We start from the raw sequence: 16,176 nt of genomic DNA, 5'->3' as shown, positions 1-16,176 counted from the left end.
TAAGAATTGATAGTTTTCCTGACACGATGAGAGTACAAAAACTTATCTCTGTCGTTTTGGTGATGAAGAGGCTGATAGTGATGTTGATGGTATAGATAGTAATGGCACTTTATGGTGTGGAAAGTAACATTAACCTAACAAAAAGTCATCCCATTATTGAATAGCGAAGAGAGGAAGGAAGGAGGAGGAAGGGAAGGGGAGGGGAAGAGAAAATGAAGGAAGAGTAAGGAAATGGGATGTGGGTTATTTCTCCATTTCCATTTCGATCCCATTCCCTCCTCCTCCTCCTCCTCCTCCTCCTCCTCCTCCTCCTCCTATTCCCCACCCTAAAGCATTCCATCACGCCAGGAATGAGGAGAAGAATGCGAGGGAAGTGTTGAGCATTGATTGAGGGTAGATAAAGCGAGAGAGAGAGAGAGAGAAGCCCTGTAGATGATGATATGGAGGGAAAGGTAATATTTCTTATGCAATATTCTCTCTCTCTCTCTCTCTCTCTCTCTCTCTCTCTCTCTCTCTCTCTCTCTCTCTCTCTCGTCACCTGTCTATAGGCGAGACAGGTAAGAGACGTGACCAATCCATCCTCCATCTGGGGCGAAGGAGGAGGAGGAGGAGGAGGTAGTGGAGTAAAGTTGGCTAGAAGAAGAAGGAGGAGAAGGGCGAGGACAAGGAGGAAGATAAGGAGAACGAGAAATAGGAGGAGGTGGAAGAGGAGGAGGAGGAGGAGGAGGAGGAGAAGGCAGTCAACTAAATGTAAATGGAAGAGCCGAACTGAAGAGATAAAATATTCGTATCCTTCAGACAGACAGACAGACGGACAGACAGACAGACAAAGACTCGAACAGGAAGGCAGACTACACACCAATACAATATGTAAGACAAAGACCGTGAAACTTTGACCTCGATTCGATTCCACGTCCATTAGGTTATTTTATTCAGGGGGAAACTCACACATTTCCCTTGCCTGATCGGGGAAGTGAATTCGAGAGACACCAATTATTAAACGTTCGACACTCATGCTGGATCAGTGAAAAGATTTTAACACGATTTTGCTCTCACCTTCCAGACTCACCTTGCCCCGCCTCGCACACCTGTCCCTCATTAGGCGCAACAGGTGAGTGAAAAAGAGTCCTGGCCTTTCATTAAGCGTGAGTACCTGTCTTCCTACCTGCCTCTCTCTCCCTCTCTACCTCTTTTTTTTTTCCTTCTGTCCATTTCCCCTCCTTTCATACCTCCTGCATCCTGTCTACCTCCCTTCCTACTCCCCTTGCTCCCTCTCTCCTTACCTCCCTTCCTACCTGCCTCTCTCTCCCTCTTTTTTTTCCCTGCTGTCCATTTTCCCTCCTTTCAAACCTCCTACATCCTGTCATTCTGTCCTTCCTGTCTACCTCCCTGCCAGATCCCCTCCCTCCCTCCTTACCTCCCTTCCTCCCTCCCTTCATCTCTACCTGCCTACCCATGTTCCTCCCTCCCTTCCCCCTTCCCTATTGATCTTCCTCTCTTCCTTTTTATCAATCTATCTTGCCCTGAGTGTGAATTGGTCTCTTCTCATTCCTTTCCTCCTCCTCCTCCTCCCTTCCTTACTTCCCTCCCTCATCTTCTTTCTCTACCGTCCTTCCTTCATTTTTCCATCCTTACTGCCTTTCTTTTCTTCTATTAATCCTTCCCTCCTGCTCTTTCTCCCTTTCCTGCCTTCCTTCGTTTCTCCATCCCACCCTCCAATTTTTCCTTCCCTATTCCCCCTATTTCTCCTTCCCTCACCATACCACCCACCCTTCCTATTCTCCTCCATCCCTACACAGTCCCTCCCTTCCCTTCCTCCTCCCTCACCAGCACTCTTCCCTCCACTACTCCCTCTCTCTCCTTCCTTCCCCCCCTCCACACACACACACACACGAACATGGTCACATTTCACCCATTACAATACCCCTAAATAGGCAAAGGAAAGTGAAAGTTCAAGTAGAGAGGCGAAGTGGGCAGGCGCAGAGGTGGATGACGACAGGTTAATGACTCGTATAGGTGCTCATTAATTGGATCAAGGGGACAGGTGAGGGGCTGATCAAGGTATCCGAGAACCGTAATTAGCGGCCAGGTGTGTCGCTTTTCCGTGTTGATGATTTAATTTTTTTTCTCTTACCTGTGTGTGTGTGTGTGTGTGTGTGTGTGTGTGTGTGTGTGTGTGTGTGTGTGTGTGTGTGTGTGTGTGTGTGTGTGTGTGTGTGTGGCTCGTAAATTAAAGTAGCTATTTTTGGCCCCCTTAAAGATACTCACCTTTGACTATTCCTTTAATTAATTTTGTGTTTTCCTGTTACGTATTGCGTCCAGGTAGAGAATAAATTGATAATGTTCTTCTCCTCCTTCTCCTCCTCCTCCTCCTCCTCCTCCTCCTCCTTCTCCTCATTTCTCCTTATTCCTCTTCCTCCTCCCCTTTCTACTCCTCTTTCTTCGTAGTAAATGATTATGTATCTCATCTTCCAAAAACTAACGTATGTATTATCTATTTATATCTATCTATTTCATTTGCTTCTCTCCTTTTTTTTCTCTTCTCTCCTATAAAGAAAGAGAGGAAGATTGAGTTAGTGTGGCTGTTTAGGTAAAGTGGAGGAGAAACAGGAGAAGGAAATAAAGAGAGTAAGAAACAGGGGAGAGGGAAAAGAGAATGGAGGAAGAGGGAGAAGAAACATGGAAACATGGAAACATGGACTAGCAGGCAGCAGAAAGCCTGTTGGCTCATTACTAGGCTGCCTGCGTTCAGTGATTTAATCAATCCGTTTGCCACAGGAGTGGCTTGCAGGGAAGGATTAAAGCACTTGTGTACCTACTCTTGGGAACGTTCAGTTCACTCCTGTTGCAGCAAAGTGGCGATCAATGCGTTTCTTGAAGGAGTTGATGGTCTCTGCGCTAACCACTTCTGCAGGAAGGCTGTTCCAGTGGCGAACAACTCTATTCGAGAAATAACTCCTGCCGATGTCGGTATTGCATCGCTTTGCTTGAATTGTTTTTCCGTTGTTTCTTGTTCTCAGGTTAGTTTGTAGCGTGAAGAGTTTGGAGTGATCAACGTTGCTGAGCTTGTTCAGGTACTTAAAGACTTGTATCATGTCTCCCCGCAGTCGTCTCTTTTCCAACGTGAAGAGGTTGAGTCGCTCGAGTCGTTCTTCATAGGGTTTCGTCCTCAGTGATGGTATCATCTTCGTGGCGCGGCGCTGTACTCTCTCAAGTAATTCAATGTCTTTCCTGTAATTAGGAGACCAGAATTGCACGGCGTATTCCAGGTGGGGCCTTACCAGCGAATTGTACAAGGATAACATAACTCCCGGCGTCTTGTATTCGAAGTTCCTCGATATGAACCCAAGCATTGTATTGGCTTTCTTACAGGCGGACTTGCAGTGTTTTGTTTGTTTCAAGTCACTGCTGATGGTGACGAGGTCTCTTTCCTCTTGCACAACATGTAGTGGTTCGCCACCCATGTGGTATATGTGGTTGCTGTTTCTGGATCCGATATGCATTACTTTACATTTGGTAGTGTTGAAGGACATCTGCCATTTTTCTGACCACCGAGTGATCTGGTCCAGGTCTCTCTGGATAATTTCGCAGTCTGCCGTCGTGAGGGCCTTCCCACCCACCTTTGTGTCGTCGGCAAATTTTGAAAGATTGGATTTTAATCCTAGTTCTAGGTCGTTGATATATATGATGAAAAGTATGGGTCCCAGCACTGACCCCTGTGGCACTCCACTTGTGACCGGGAGCCACTCGGAGGCCTGTCCGTTGAGTACAACTCGTTGTTTTCTTTCAGTGAGCCAGTCTTTGATCCACGCTGTCAGATCGTCGCCTAATCCCGCCGACTTAAGTTTCTTGAGGAGTCTTTCATGTGGCACTTTGTCAAAGGCTTTCTGAAAGTCTAGATATATAACATCACTGGGGATATGATTATCCCAGTTTTCATAGATACCTTGGAAGAAGTTCAATAAATTGGTTAAGCATGAGCGCTTGTTCCTGAAACCGTGCTGAGCATCGGAAATGATGTTGTTGTCTTCAAGGAACCTAACGAGTTTGTCTCTGATGATCTTCTCGAGGATTTTTCCCGGAGGGAAGAATGGTAGAAGAGGAGGAAGAAAGTGGAGGAAGAGGAAGAAGAGAATGAGGAAAGAGGAAGAAGAGAATGGAGAAAAAGAAAGAGGAAAATGGAGGAGAGGAAGAAGAGAATGAAGAAAGAGAAAAAAGAAAATGGAGGAGAGAAAGAAGAGAAAGGAAAAGGGGAAAAAAGAGAACAGAAGAAGAGGGAGAAAATAATGGGGAATGAGGATAGGTGGGCGGAAACAGGATAAAATAATAGAATAATGGGATTTTTTTGTCTTCCTTCCTCCCTTCCTTCCTTCCTTCCTTCCTTCCTTCTTCTTTCCTTTCTCTTAAGCTCACGTTCTTTTTTTTTTTTTTTGTTGAGAGGAAGACCCCACAAAAAATTAGGCCTCGTCAGGAGTAACAGGTGTGTGGAAGAGACAGGTGTGTGAGAGCGAGGGAGAAGGAGGAGAGGAGGAAGAAGAAAAGAATGCGAGAGGAAGAAGAGGAGGAGGAGGAAGGTAGGAAGAGGAGTGAAGAAAAAAAATGGTAAGTGGAGGATGTTGCAGAATGGAGAAGAGTCAGGGAACGTAACGAAGATGAAGAGGAGGAGGAGGAGGAGGAGGAGAGGAAGGAGGAGAAGGGGGAGAGAAAAGCCATGTGCCAAAGGGGAGAAGGAGAAGAATATAAAGAAGTAGTAAGAAGGAGAAAAGGGAGAAAGGAGAGATGAAAATAAGGTTGTTGGAGGAGGAAGAAAGAGTAGGCATAAGGAACTGCTGAGGAAGAGAGAGAGAGAGAGAGAGAGAGAGAGAGAGAGAGAGAGAGAGAGAGAGAGAGAGAGAGAGAGAGAGAGAGAGAGAGAGAACAAATTTAATGAGAAAGGAGTAAAATAAGGACGCTAAAGAAAAGAAAGGAGATAGAAACGAATGCATGGATCAGGGTAGCGAATGAAAGGAGCAACGAGAAAAATAATTATATGTAAATGGAGAGAGAATAAAACGAAAGAAAATAATGGGAAAGAAAAACAATGATAATGATAGGAAGAGAAGGAGTGAATAGCAACGGAGATGAAAAAAAGCGAGCAAAAAGAGAGAAAGAAAGAAAGGAAATAAGAAAGAACAGAGGAAGAAAAAAAATGATAATGGTGTGAAGATAAGGAATGAAAAATAGACGGAGAAGGAGACACGAGATAGAGATAAAAAAAAAAGGATAAAAGAAAAGAAGAAAGAGAGAAACGGGTGAGGTAAAAGGAGGAGGAGGAGAAGGAGGAGGAGGAGGAAAAGAGTGATGGGAGTGAAGACGAGACAGGAAGGGAAAAAAAAGGGCAGAAGAAAAAAAAGGTGTTTGTCTTGCGAAGGATATTTTTCTTTGTAATTGTCAGTCTGTTAGGGTTCTGAAGGGCCGGTGTCGTGTCCCTGTTTGTCCGTTTGTTTGTTTGTTTGTGTGTTTGTCTGCCTTGTTTACTGTTGTTTATGTAAGTCTTTGTTTTCTTTACGTATGTGTGTGTATTAAGCTTTATATTTGTTTATTTTGTTTATCTTTATTGTTTATTTTTATCTCTCGTCTCTTGTCTTCATTTTTTTGTTTTGCTTTTTCCGTTTTATCCAATCAGTTAGTCAGCCACTCACTCACTCGCTCACTCACTCAGTCACTCTCACTCACTCACTCACTCATTTATTCATTCATTCAATCGTTCATACATTCACTCCCTCCTCACTCATTCACTCACTCATTCACTTATTCACTCACTCACTCACTCGCTCGCTCTTTCACTCATTTCTTCAGTCATTCAATCATTCATTCATTCACTCCACTCAGCCAGTCGGTCAGTCAGTCAGTCAGTCAGTCGGTCAGCCAGTCACATGTTTACCTTCCTCACATTAATCACTCTACGTATAAATTAAAGACAAAAGGTTGAAGTTAATTGACAATCTAGAGACAAAACAAAAGCAGTAACTCATATATCAACGCTTCAAAGAGATAATCAGGAGGTAGATAAGAAGGAAGGGGATCAATCATGTGGCCGGTTCCTGTTCCTGTCCGTCTCCTCCCCATTAACATTCCCCGTCATTTATCTCCGTCATTACTTCTTACTCTAATTATTCTGCTCCTTGCCCCCTCCCCCTCCCCCCCTTTCCCCGTGGCTGAGTCGAAGGTGAATGAAGGTGGATGAAAGTGGACGAAAATGATCGGAAATTGTGGGGAGGTGAGCGAAAGTGATCCACGGCAACTCATATGTAGAAGAGAAAGCAGTGAAAGAGTAAAGAACAAAGTAACATTAATTAGAAAACGAAAACCCAACTTCCTGCAACACTATAAAGAAGAGAAAGAAAAGAAAGAACAAAGTAAGATCTATTAAAAACGAAAACTCAGCTCCTTGCAATACATATGAAGAAGAAGAGAAAGAAAGAAAACGATAAAGAACAAAGCAAGATCAGTTAGAGACGAAAACTCAACTCCGTGCAACTCATAAGAAGAACAGAAAAAATAAAGTATAAAGTAAAGACTAATCAAAAACGAAAACTCAACTCCCGTCACCAGCATAAAGAAGAACAAGAAAGAAGGAGCCAGACCGAGGTAAGGTTGAGCGCCCCGTCACGCCGCGCCGCTCATCGAAACCAAAGAAACTATTGGATAATGTCACCCCGTAAATCTGGCGCCACAATCCCCTGTCGGCGCCTCCCTCCTCTCGCTTCCTCTCTCCCTCCCTCCCTCCTTTCCTTACTCCCTCTCTCCCTCCTTCCCTTGGTAAGAAGTTAGTCCCCTTGACACTCCTTGAGACGCAGCAACATATGGCCAACACCAGGACGAAGACGAGGAGGAGGAGGTGGAAGAGGAAGAGGAGGAGGTGGAGGAGGAAAACAGGGGAACGCAACGAACATAACAGAAGAAGCGAGAAAAGGAAGAAAAGGAGAAGGGGGAGAAAAGACGAAGAAAAACCACGTGAACTACACACACATGACAAAAAAGAAGAGGAGGAGGAGGAAGAGGAGAAGAAGAAGAAGAAGAAGAAGGAGGAGGAGGAGGAGGAGGAAAACGAGGAGGAAGGAAGAACACATGACGAAGAGGAGAAAAAAAAGAGGAAAAAACACACGGACACAACGAAACATGACAGAACAAGGAGCTGGAGGAAGAATATTAAAAGGAAGAGGAGGAGGAGGAGGAGGAGGAGGGAGCCAGAAGGGAGCCAGAAGGAGGGAGGAGCACATAGGCCTGGTCAAGAGTGGTCCATTTTTGCTTCTGTCATTGAAAAAAAAAGGAAGACAATACGAGAAGGAGGAAGAAAGAAAAGAAGAAAATAATAGAAACTAGACATACGGAGAGAGAACGGCGAACGGAACTCTTTATATAATCTCAACTGAACTTCCACTCGTCACGTTCACTTAATTTATCGAGTCGCCCGTAGCTAAAAAAGATGTTACAAAGAGGTCGTTTAAGCAATCACCGAAGCCCACGAACAACTGTTTTTCTTATAATCTACTCCGGAAACTTTGTAGAAAAACACCGCGTCCAGAATATTAATCAGGAAGTAGATATTTTCCTTGTCGCAGTCTCGTTTTTTTTTTTTTTTTACGTGTATGGTAGACAGAGGAGGCGTATTAAAAAAGGGAGAAGGGGAAGAAGGAACGGGAAGGGAGAGGAGGAGGAGAAACATGAGGATAAGGAAAAAGACGAAATACAGGAACAAGAGGAGGGGAAATGGGAGGAGGAGGAGGAGGAGAGGAAGAAAAAAATAAGGAAGAGGGAGAAGAAAGAGCACTTTAGCGGACAGTCGAATACCGCTGGTCTTAGTAGATAAAGGGGACAAAAGAAGAAGAAGAAGAAGAAGAAGAAGAAGAAGAGGAAGAAGGGGAAGAAACGAAGAAGGAACGAAAGAGAAAAACAATAAACATGAGGAAAGAAAATAACGAAGAAAAAGAAATGAAGAAAATTAAAAGGAGGAGGTAGATAAAAAAAGCAGAGGAGTACCAGAATGAGAAAGAAAAACAGGAGAATTAGGAGGAAGAAGACGAGAAGAACCATTAACAGGACGAAAAGGGAGAGACTTCACCAGGTCATTCAAAAGCTCGCGAGACGGAGATGAAGACTGACAAACTAGTAAACTTCCTCGCCGTGAGAAAATCGAGTTACAGCGCGGATTGACTCGACGTTCCCTGAGTCTCGCGTTTGAAGGAGGGAGGAAGAGAGGGCGCCAGGGGGAAAGTAAGCCAGGTGTGTAATACCAGGCAAAGGAGGTTCATTAGGGAAGAGCTAGACGTGTGGGAAGACCTGGTACGCCGAAGGGAACATGGTAAGCGGCTCAGAAAGGTAATTAGAAGACAGAGTAAGCTTGATTAGGAGTGTGTGTTGGTAGGGTGAGGAAGAATGAGGTACAAGAAGAATACGGAAGGTGAGCGTTGTGGAAACTGTAATGATGTAATTTAAGAACAGGTTAACAGCAGGTTTAATCAGATTTAGTAGAGTATTCGTAGATAATAAAAAGAAGTGTGTGAGATAATATTTGTTTTCTCGGGTAGGAAAGGGTAAGAACAAGTTAACAGCAGGTTTAATCAGCTTTAGTGGAGTATTTGTAGATAGTAAAATAAGGAAGTAGGTCAGATAATATTTGATTTCTCAGGTAGGAAAGGTGAACGACTGAGAAAATGGAACGCTGTGATTTAGGAACAGATTGATAACACGTATATTAAGCTTTCGTAGAGAAGGTGTAGACAGTAAAAATAATGTGATAGGTAGGAGCAAACATGTGTGATCTCTCAGGTAGAAAAAATAAACGTTGTGGAAATTAAAACGAAACGAAAGAACAAGTCACTAAAAGGTATAATAAGCAATAGCAGAGTACTTTCAGGTAGTCAAAGTAATGTTATATAGTAGTAATATATAGTAGTAGTAGTAGTAGTAGTAGTAGTAGTAGTAGCAGTACCAGTAATAATAGTCGTTATAGTTCTTGTTTTTGTATCAGTAGATTGCCGTGATTGTGGTAGATTTAGGAAGAGGAAGCAGAAGAGATAGGAGAGTATGAACGAGAAGAAGAGAAGGAGAATGAAGAAGAGGAAGAAACGGAGGAGGAAGAGGAGAAGGAGAAGGAAGAGGAAGAGGAGGAAGAGGACGAAGTTAAGGAGAATTAGAGGCGATTATTCAGGCTATTATTGATGTATCCAACTCTCCCTCGGTAACTGATCCCCGAAGCCATCTAATTAGAATAAGCGAGTTCAGAAACACACACACACACACACACACACACACACACACACACACACACACACACACACACCAGACGCACTTCAACTAAATCTGGGATCGTAAATTACAGGGACATAAAAAGACGCATCCGCCAGCCAGGTGAGACCATAGCTTTGTTCACCTGTCTGGCTCTTATCCATGTAATAGTAGTAGTAGTAGTAGTAGTAGTAGTAGTAGTAGTAGTAGTAGTAGTATGGATGGAGTCTTATTTTTTTTTTCTTTTATATAGTTTCATTTTTTATATATTATTTGTGACGTTTATGACTGTAGTTTATGGCATACTGTTTGGTCCTAAAAGAGAGAGAGAGAGAGAGAGAGAGAGAGAGAGAGAGAGAGAGAGAGAGAGAGAGAGAGAGAGAGAGAGAGAGAGAGAAGAGGCAAGACAGTGCTATTATCAACCTGCAGATAAGAAAGATTCTCTCTCTCTCTCTCTCTCTCTCTCTCTCTCTCTCTCTCTCTCTCTCTCTCTCTCTCTCTCTCTCTCTCTCTCTCTCTCTCTCTCTCTCTCTCTCTCTCTCTCTCTCTCTCTCTCTCTCTCTCTCTCTCTCTCATGCGGTGATAATAAATAAATAAATAAAGTCCATCAAAGGGATCTGATTTAATCTCAACCAGAATAGCATCAGTTTATCCTCCTCCTCCTCCTACTACTCCTGCTCATCTGTAACCACTTCAACATGTACAAACACGCAAGGCTTTTCGGATCTCGAGATAATTACTTTGAAATTGCTCGATATACGATGCCTTTTACTCGGGTCACCGCCAGATGGAGAGATTGTGGAGGAGGAGGAGGAGGAGGAGGAGGAGGAGGAGGAGGAGGAGGTTGTGTTTTTTTGTAAGGTTTAGGTTTGTCAAGTTCTGCGACTGTGATTATGATGGAAAGAAGAAGAGGGCCAAAAAAAGAGGGAGGAGGAAGAGGAGGAACACAAGGAGGAGGAGGAGGAGGAGGAGGAGGAGAAGGAGGATTGTGTTGTGTAAGCTGTAGGGGATTATAATGATAGTGTGTGTGTGTGTGTGTGTGTGTGTGTGTGTGTGTGTGTGTGTGTGTGTGTGTGTGTGTGTGTCGCTCTCATTCCCTCCCTCCCATTCTCCCTCTCCCTCACTCAGCCCCTCCCTTCCTCCCCTCCCTCCCTTCTCTCCCACTTCCTCTCTCTTTCTCAGGTGTCAGGGTATCTAGGTGAGCGCCAGGTGTTCTCTAATAGGCCGCAGCGGTGCCAAGGTGTGCTCGCGGGGTGTCACTGTGCGGGGGCTGGTGTCACCTTCCCCTCTGAGACTTACCGCTGCCAGGGTGCCAAGCGTCCCATCTGGCTACAGGGTGATGAGGTAGGGGGGGTGCGAGAGGGGATTGAGGGGTGGTATGTAGAGTAGCTTTTGGCAGGGTAGAAGAGGAATGCAATAGGAAGGGAGAGAACGGCACGGGAAAAGGAAAGGAATACAATTGGAATGAAGAGAAAGATACAGAAAAGGAAGGAAAGGAATGGAGTTTTGATAGGATGGGAGAGAACGACACCGGAAAAGGGAAGGAATACAATTGGAACGAAAAGAAAGATACGGAAAAGGTAGGAAAGTAATGGAGTTTTGATAGGAAGGGAGAGAACGGCACCGGAAAAGGAAAGGAATACAATTGGAACGAAAAGAAAGATACAGAAAAAGAAGGAAAGTAATGGAGTTTTGATAGGAAGGGAGAGAACGGCACCGGAAAAGGGAAGGAATACAATTGGAACGAAAAGTAAGATACAGAAAAGGTAGAGAAGTAATGGAGTTTTGATAGGAAGGGAGAGAACGGCACCGGAAAAGGGAAGGAATACAATTGGAACGAAAAGTAAGATACAGAAAAGGTAGAGAAGTAATGGAGTTTTGATAGGAAGGGAGAGAACGGCACCGGAAAAGGGAAGGAATACAATTGGAACGAAAAGTAAGATACAGAAAAGGTAGAGAAGTAATGGAGTTTTGATAGGAAGGGAGAGAACGGCACCGGAAAAGGGAAGGAATACAATTGGAACGAAAAGTAAGATACAGAAAAGGTAGAGAAGTAATGGAGTTTTGATAGGAAGGGAGAGAACGGCACCGGAAAAGGAAAGGAATACAATTGAAACGAAGAGAAAGATACAGAAAAGGTAGAAAAGGAATGGAGTTTGATGGATAAAAGAGGCAGACAAAGGTATTAGACGAATCCAAGGGGAAGGAAAGAAAAATACCCAGAAAACAGTAGAAAGGGAACACAAACGAAAGGAGGAAAAGGGAACAGATAAGTGAGGAAAGGAACACGACTCGAAGGAAGAAATAGGCACAAAACAAATAGGAAAGAAACAATTGAAAGGAGAAAAAAGATACAGAAAAAATAGTAGACGAATACAGTTGGAAGGAAAGAAAAAGACACAGTAAGGGAAGGAAAGTAACGCAATTGAAGAAAGAAGGAGAAAGGGAAGATTTACAGGAATATATTATAGGCAAAGATAAAGTAGAAAAAGTAGAGTGAGGAATATATAGGCATGTGAGGAATATATATGCAAAGATAAAGTAGAAAAACGTCATTTGTAACAGAAAAAAACATGACTAAAGGGTAAAATGAAACAGACTAATGAAATGCAGAAGGAATGACCATGTATGAGAATCGTGACAGGGGTGGTGGAAGGGTATATTTGACACTATGGGTCGTATGATAAGACATTTCGTGGCCCAAGAGCACCTATTTGACAAGGCTTTCCTAGGAGTTGTGGTCATTTCCAGGAGTAGTTTTATGACCCTGGTGGTAGTTTGACCCTTCCTCTGTACCGTGAACCTAAAGAAACACTCATTAGAACCCGACTGACCCCCTCTTTGACCTTTAGAAATAGCTGATGTGAGAAGCAAAAGTGTCTTATAACAGATAATAATAGATAGGAAAGAGGATCAAAATACGGAAACGGGACAGAAAATAAAGAGAATGAAAGAAAGAAGGTGATAGGGAACATAGCGATAGGGAACGGTTTGTAGTAAGGGAATGTATAGAGTGAATGAAACTATGGGAGAAGTAGTAAAAGAGGATATACAGCAAGGGAATGAAAGAAAGAAGAAGGTAATAACGTAGAAAGGGGAGCAAAGGAAGAGGGAATAAAATAAAGAAATGTGATAAAAGGCAAACGAATGCATGAACAGTGAATAAGATAGTGAGAAAGGCAGAAAAGGAGAACGTGACGCAAAGGAATAAAGGAAAAAATAAGGAAATAATGTAGAAAGAAAGGACAAGGAAATAAAACAACAAAAACGATGATAAGACGCAAAAGGAATGCATTAAGATAGCATGAGATTGTGAAAAGGGCAGAAAAGGAATGAAACAGATGAAAAAAGGAATGAAATGAAGGAAATGAAAGAAAAGAGGATGAGGTATAGTGGGGAATGAAGAAAAGGGAGGACAGAAAACAAGGGAATGAAGGATATGAAGCAGCACAAGGCGAGGGGAATGCACTGAGGGGTAACAGAACACACAGATGACTCGCCGTGATCCCAAAAGAGCTTATTGAAAACCGAGACTCAAGACAAACGGAGCGCGAACCTTTGCCGGTGTGATTGCCTGTCGCGAACGAGGAGATGGCGGAGGGAAAGAGGAAGAGTATAAAGGAGGAGGAGGAGGAGATAGAAGAGGATAAAGAGGACGAATATAAAGAAGGAGGAGAAGGAGATAGAGGAGGGTAAAGAGGATGAATGTGAAGAGAAGGAGGAGGAGGAGGAGATAGAAGAGGATAAAGAGGACGAATATAAAGAAGGAGGAGAAGGAGATAGAGGAGGGTAAAGAGGATGAATGTGAAGAGAAGGAGGAGGAGGAGGAGATAGAAGAGGGTAAAGAGGTTGAAAAGGAAGAGGAGGAGGAGGAGGAGGAGATAGAGGATGGTGAAGAGGACGAATATGAAGAGAAGGAGGAGGAGGAGGAGATAGAGGAGGGTAAAGAGGACGAAAAGGAAGAGAAGAAGGAGGAGATAGAGGAGGGTAAGGGGGCTAAAAAGAAAGAGGAAGAGGAGGAGGAGGAGGAGAGAGTAGGTAAAGAAAACGAAACGGAGAATAAAGAGTAGGAGAAACACGAAAAGGAACCAGGAGAAAAGTAGGAAGAAGAAAAAAACACAGAGAAGGAAATTTAAACAGAAAGAAGTTATGAAAGAAATGGAAGAGCAGGAAGATATTCTAAAGAGGATGAAGAGGAAGAGGAGGAGGAGAAAAAGGAGGAAGAAGAGGAGGACATAGAAGAGGGTAAAGAGGAGGAAGTTGAACGAATAGAAGAACAAGGAGGAGAAGGAGAAGAAAGCAGAAGAAATTAGGAAAAGGGAAAGAACACAAAGAAGGAAATAATAAAAGAAGAGAATGAAGGAAAACAAGAGAGGGAGGTGGATAGATAGAAGGGAAATGGAGATGAAAATAGGAAAGGGGAAAAAGAAGAGGAAGAGGGGGAAAATTATAGGAAGAAGAGGAGGTGGATAAAGATAGAAAAATTAAGGACACCATAACGAGAGAGAGAGAGAGAGAGAGAGAGAGAGAGAGAGAGAGAGAGAGAGAGAGGTGTATGAATAATTAATTAGGAAGAGGAAGGCGGTGGAGTTATTCTTTGCTGTGCCAAGACTCACGTGTCCTCTAGAAGGGAGAAATGAAGCCCTCCTCCTCCTCCTCCTCCTCCTCCTCCTCCTCCTCCTCCTCTTTTTCTTCCAATCTCTTCCCTTCATTTTCTTCCTCCACTTTTTTTTCTACTCCATCCTATTCATGATTTTTTTTTCCTGTTCCTTTTCTGCTCCTCCTTGTCCTCTTCCCTTTCTTCATTGCCTTTTTGTGTCTTCTTTTTCTCCTCCACCTCCATTTATTTGTCTTCATCATTCTTTTTTGGGGGGGTCTTGTTTTCCCTCTTAATTTTCCTCTTCTTTGTCTTCTTTACCTATCTTTATCTTCTTTATCTCGTACGTCTTCTTTATTCCTATTATCTTTTCGTGTGTTTTCCCTGTCCTCTCTTCTTTTGTCTTTATCTTTTACTTTCTTCTTTTCCTCCTTCTTCTTCCCCTCCTCTTCTTCCTACACTCTCCTTGTCCCCACCTCTCACTTCTCTCCAATTAATTTCCCTACGTTTCTTTTACCTATATCTCTTTCTCACCTCATCATCCCCCTTCCTCCTCCTCCTCCTCCTCCTCTTCCTCCTTCCCACCTCCCAACTTGTCTCATTTTCGTACCTCTTGGCTTCCTCTTCCTCCTCCTCCTCCTTCCTTCTCCGTCTCCTCTTCCCATCTCATCGCCCAAATGTCACCTGGTCATCATCTACCTGTCTTTCCCCTGTCACCTGCCGTCACCCTACCTGAGAGAGAGAGAGAGAGAGAGAGAGAGAGAGAGAGAGAGAGAGAGAGAGAAAAGAGAACCATCCAACCTGTACATAAATTAACTTAGAAATAGACAAAAATAAAATGGAAATAAATGTCCAAAGAAATAAGTAAAAGTTGAGAGATAAAGGAAATAATGAAAGATAAAAATAATAAGGAAATGTAGACGAAATAAAAAAGAAAGAAACAGACAAACAAACTGACGAACACATTAACTGAATAACAAACTAACTCACTAACTCTGTTTACCTTGAGTCGCTTTACGAGTTAGTGTGCGTGTCCGTGTGTGTGTGTTTGTTTACTCGTGTCCTTGTTTGTTTGTTTGTTCGGCGAGTGTTGTTTATCATCTCGTTTGCCCAGCGTCACTATGTCTTCGTTGGTTGCTATTCCTCGTTGTTGCAATTATTCAACTCGACACAATTCTCTTTGTTCTACACTTCCAGATTTTTTTTTTTTCTATTTCACAGCTTGGGTCGTATCTTGAAAGGGGATGGAATATTGTTAGTAAGTTAAAAATCCGTGTGTTCTTATTTGTATTCCTTTTTTTTTTCTTTTCCATTCGTCGTCTTTCTCCTCCTTTCATTATGTGTATGGTTGTGGGGGGGGGAGGTTTGCATGACGGTGCGTGAGAGAGAGTGATAAAATAATATAATAGAGAAAGCAAAAAATTACCCGTCACAAGGCAATAGTTACCCCGAAGTCAAAAAAGAACATAAAAAGCCTAATATCGCCAAAAGCCAAAGGAAACACAAAACAACAATATCACCACCACCTCCAAGAAACAAGAAGACAAGAAAACAAAACAAAAACACTAATAAGGGACAAGACAACATCCCGCTCTTATTTTTCTTCCCGTGTAACCTTGTCTCCCTTTCCTCCCTGTCCTTCCCCAGCTGTGCAGAAGCAGAGAGAGAGACACTTCGCCGCGTCCTCAGCTCACCTCGAGTGGCTCCGGCTGACTTAATTGGTAGGAGGGCGGCAGGTGTGGCCTCAGGTAGGGGGGGAGAGGGTCGTAGTGATGTCGGGGGAGGGAGGGGGTGGTTGCACACGCCCCCTCCTCCGGCCCCCACCCTCCACCTCCTCTCCCCTTCCCGTCCTCTCCCTCCCTCGCGAACGTCTCTTTTTCTCCATCAAAAGCAGCGAAGGGAGAGAAGAGAGAACACTGAGACTCCTTGTTTTCTCTCTTTGTAAAGGTGTTGTGGCGCACGGACGGAGCAAGCAGAGAGAGAGAGAGAGAGAGAGAGAGAGAGAGAGAGAGAGAGAGAGAGAGAGAGAGAGACGAGAGACGAGAGAGATGAGAGAAAGACAAACAAAGAGTATCTACCTTTTCGTAACAATCCTTTAGTACCTGACATGGAAAAAAATATATAATCCAATTCTTTTTCTTCTGCAACATGCCTTTTTTTTACTTTATCAAACACTTATTATTCTTTCCCTTCCGGTAACAAATATTATCCTCTTATTAACACTCGCTAATCACACGACTGAAAGTGAAAGCAATAATGAAGAAAAAAACACCTTCGTCTGATTTACCTGACTAACGAATGCACACCTG

General features: G+C 43.3%; 1 long non-coding RNA gene across 1 annotated transcript in view; it reads left to right on the top strand.

Annotated features, from left to right (window-relative positions):
• The first annotated feature begins 1,062 nt into the window (after positions 1–1,062).
• LOC126981410 (uncharacterized) overlaps positions 1,063–16,176 on the top strand; it is a 64,799-nt gene continuing 49,685 nt past the window's right edge. The window contains exon 1 of the long non-coding RNA XR_007733928.1: positions 1,063–1,111. This is a non-coding gene — a long non-coding RNA (uncharacterized LOC126981410). The remainder of the gene's footprint in view (positions 1,112–16,176) is intronic.

Source organism: Eriocheir sinensis, chromosome 48 (genome assembly GCF_024679095.1).
Source record: "Eriocheir sinensis breed Jianghai 21 chromosome 48, ASM2467909v1, whole genome shotgun sequence".
Lineage (NCBI taxonomy): Eukaryota > Metazoa > Arthropoda > Malacostraca > Decapoda > Varunidae > Eriocheir > Eriocheir sinensis.
Note: the sequence above shows the minus strand (reverse complement) of the source record. Positions and strands in the feature narration are given on the sequence as shown.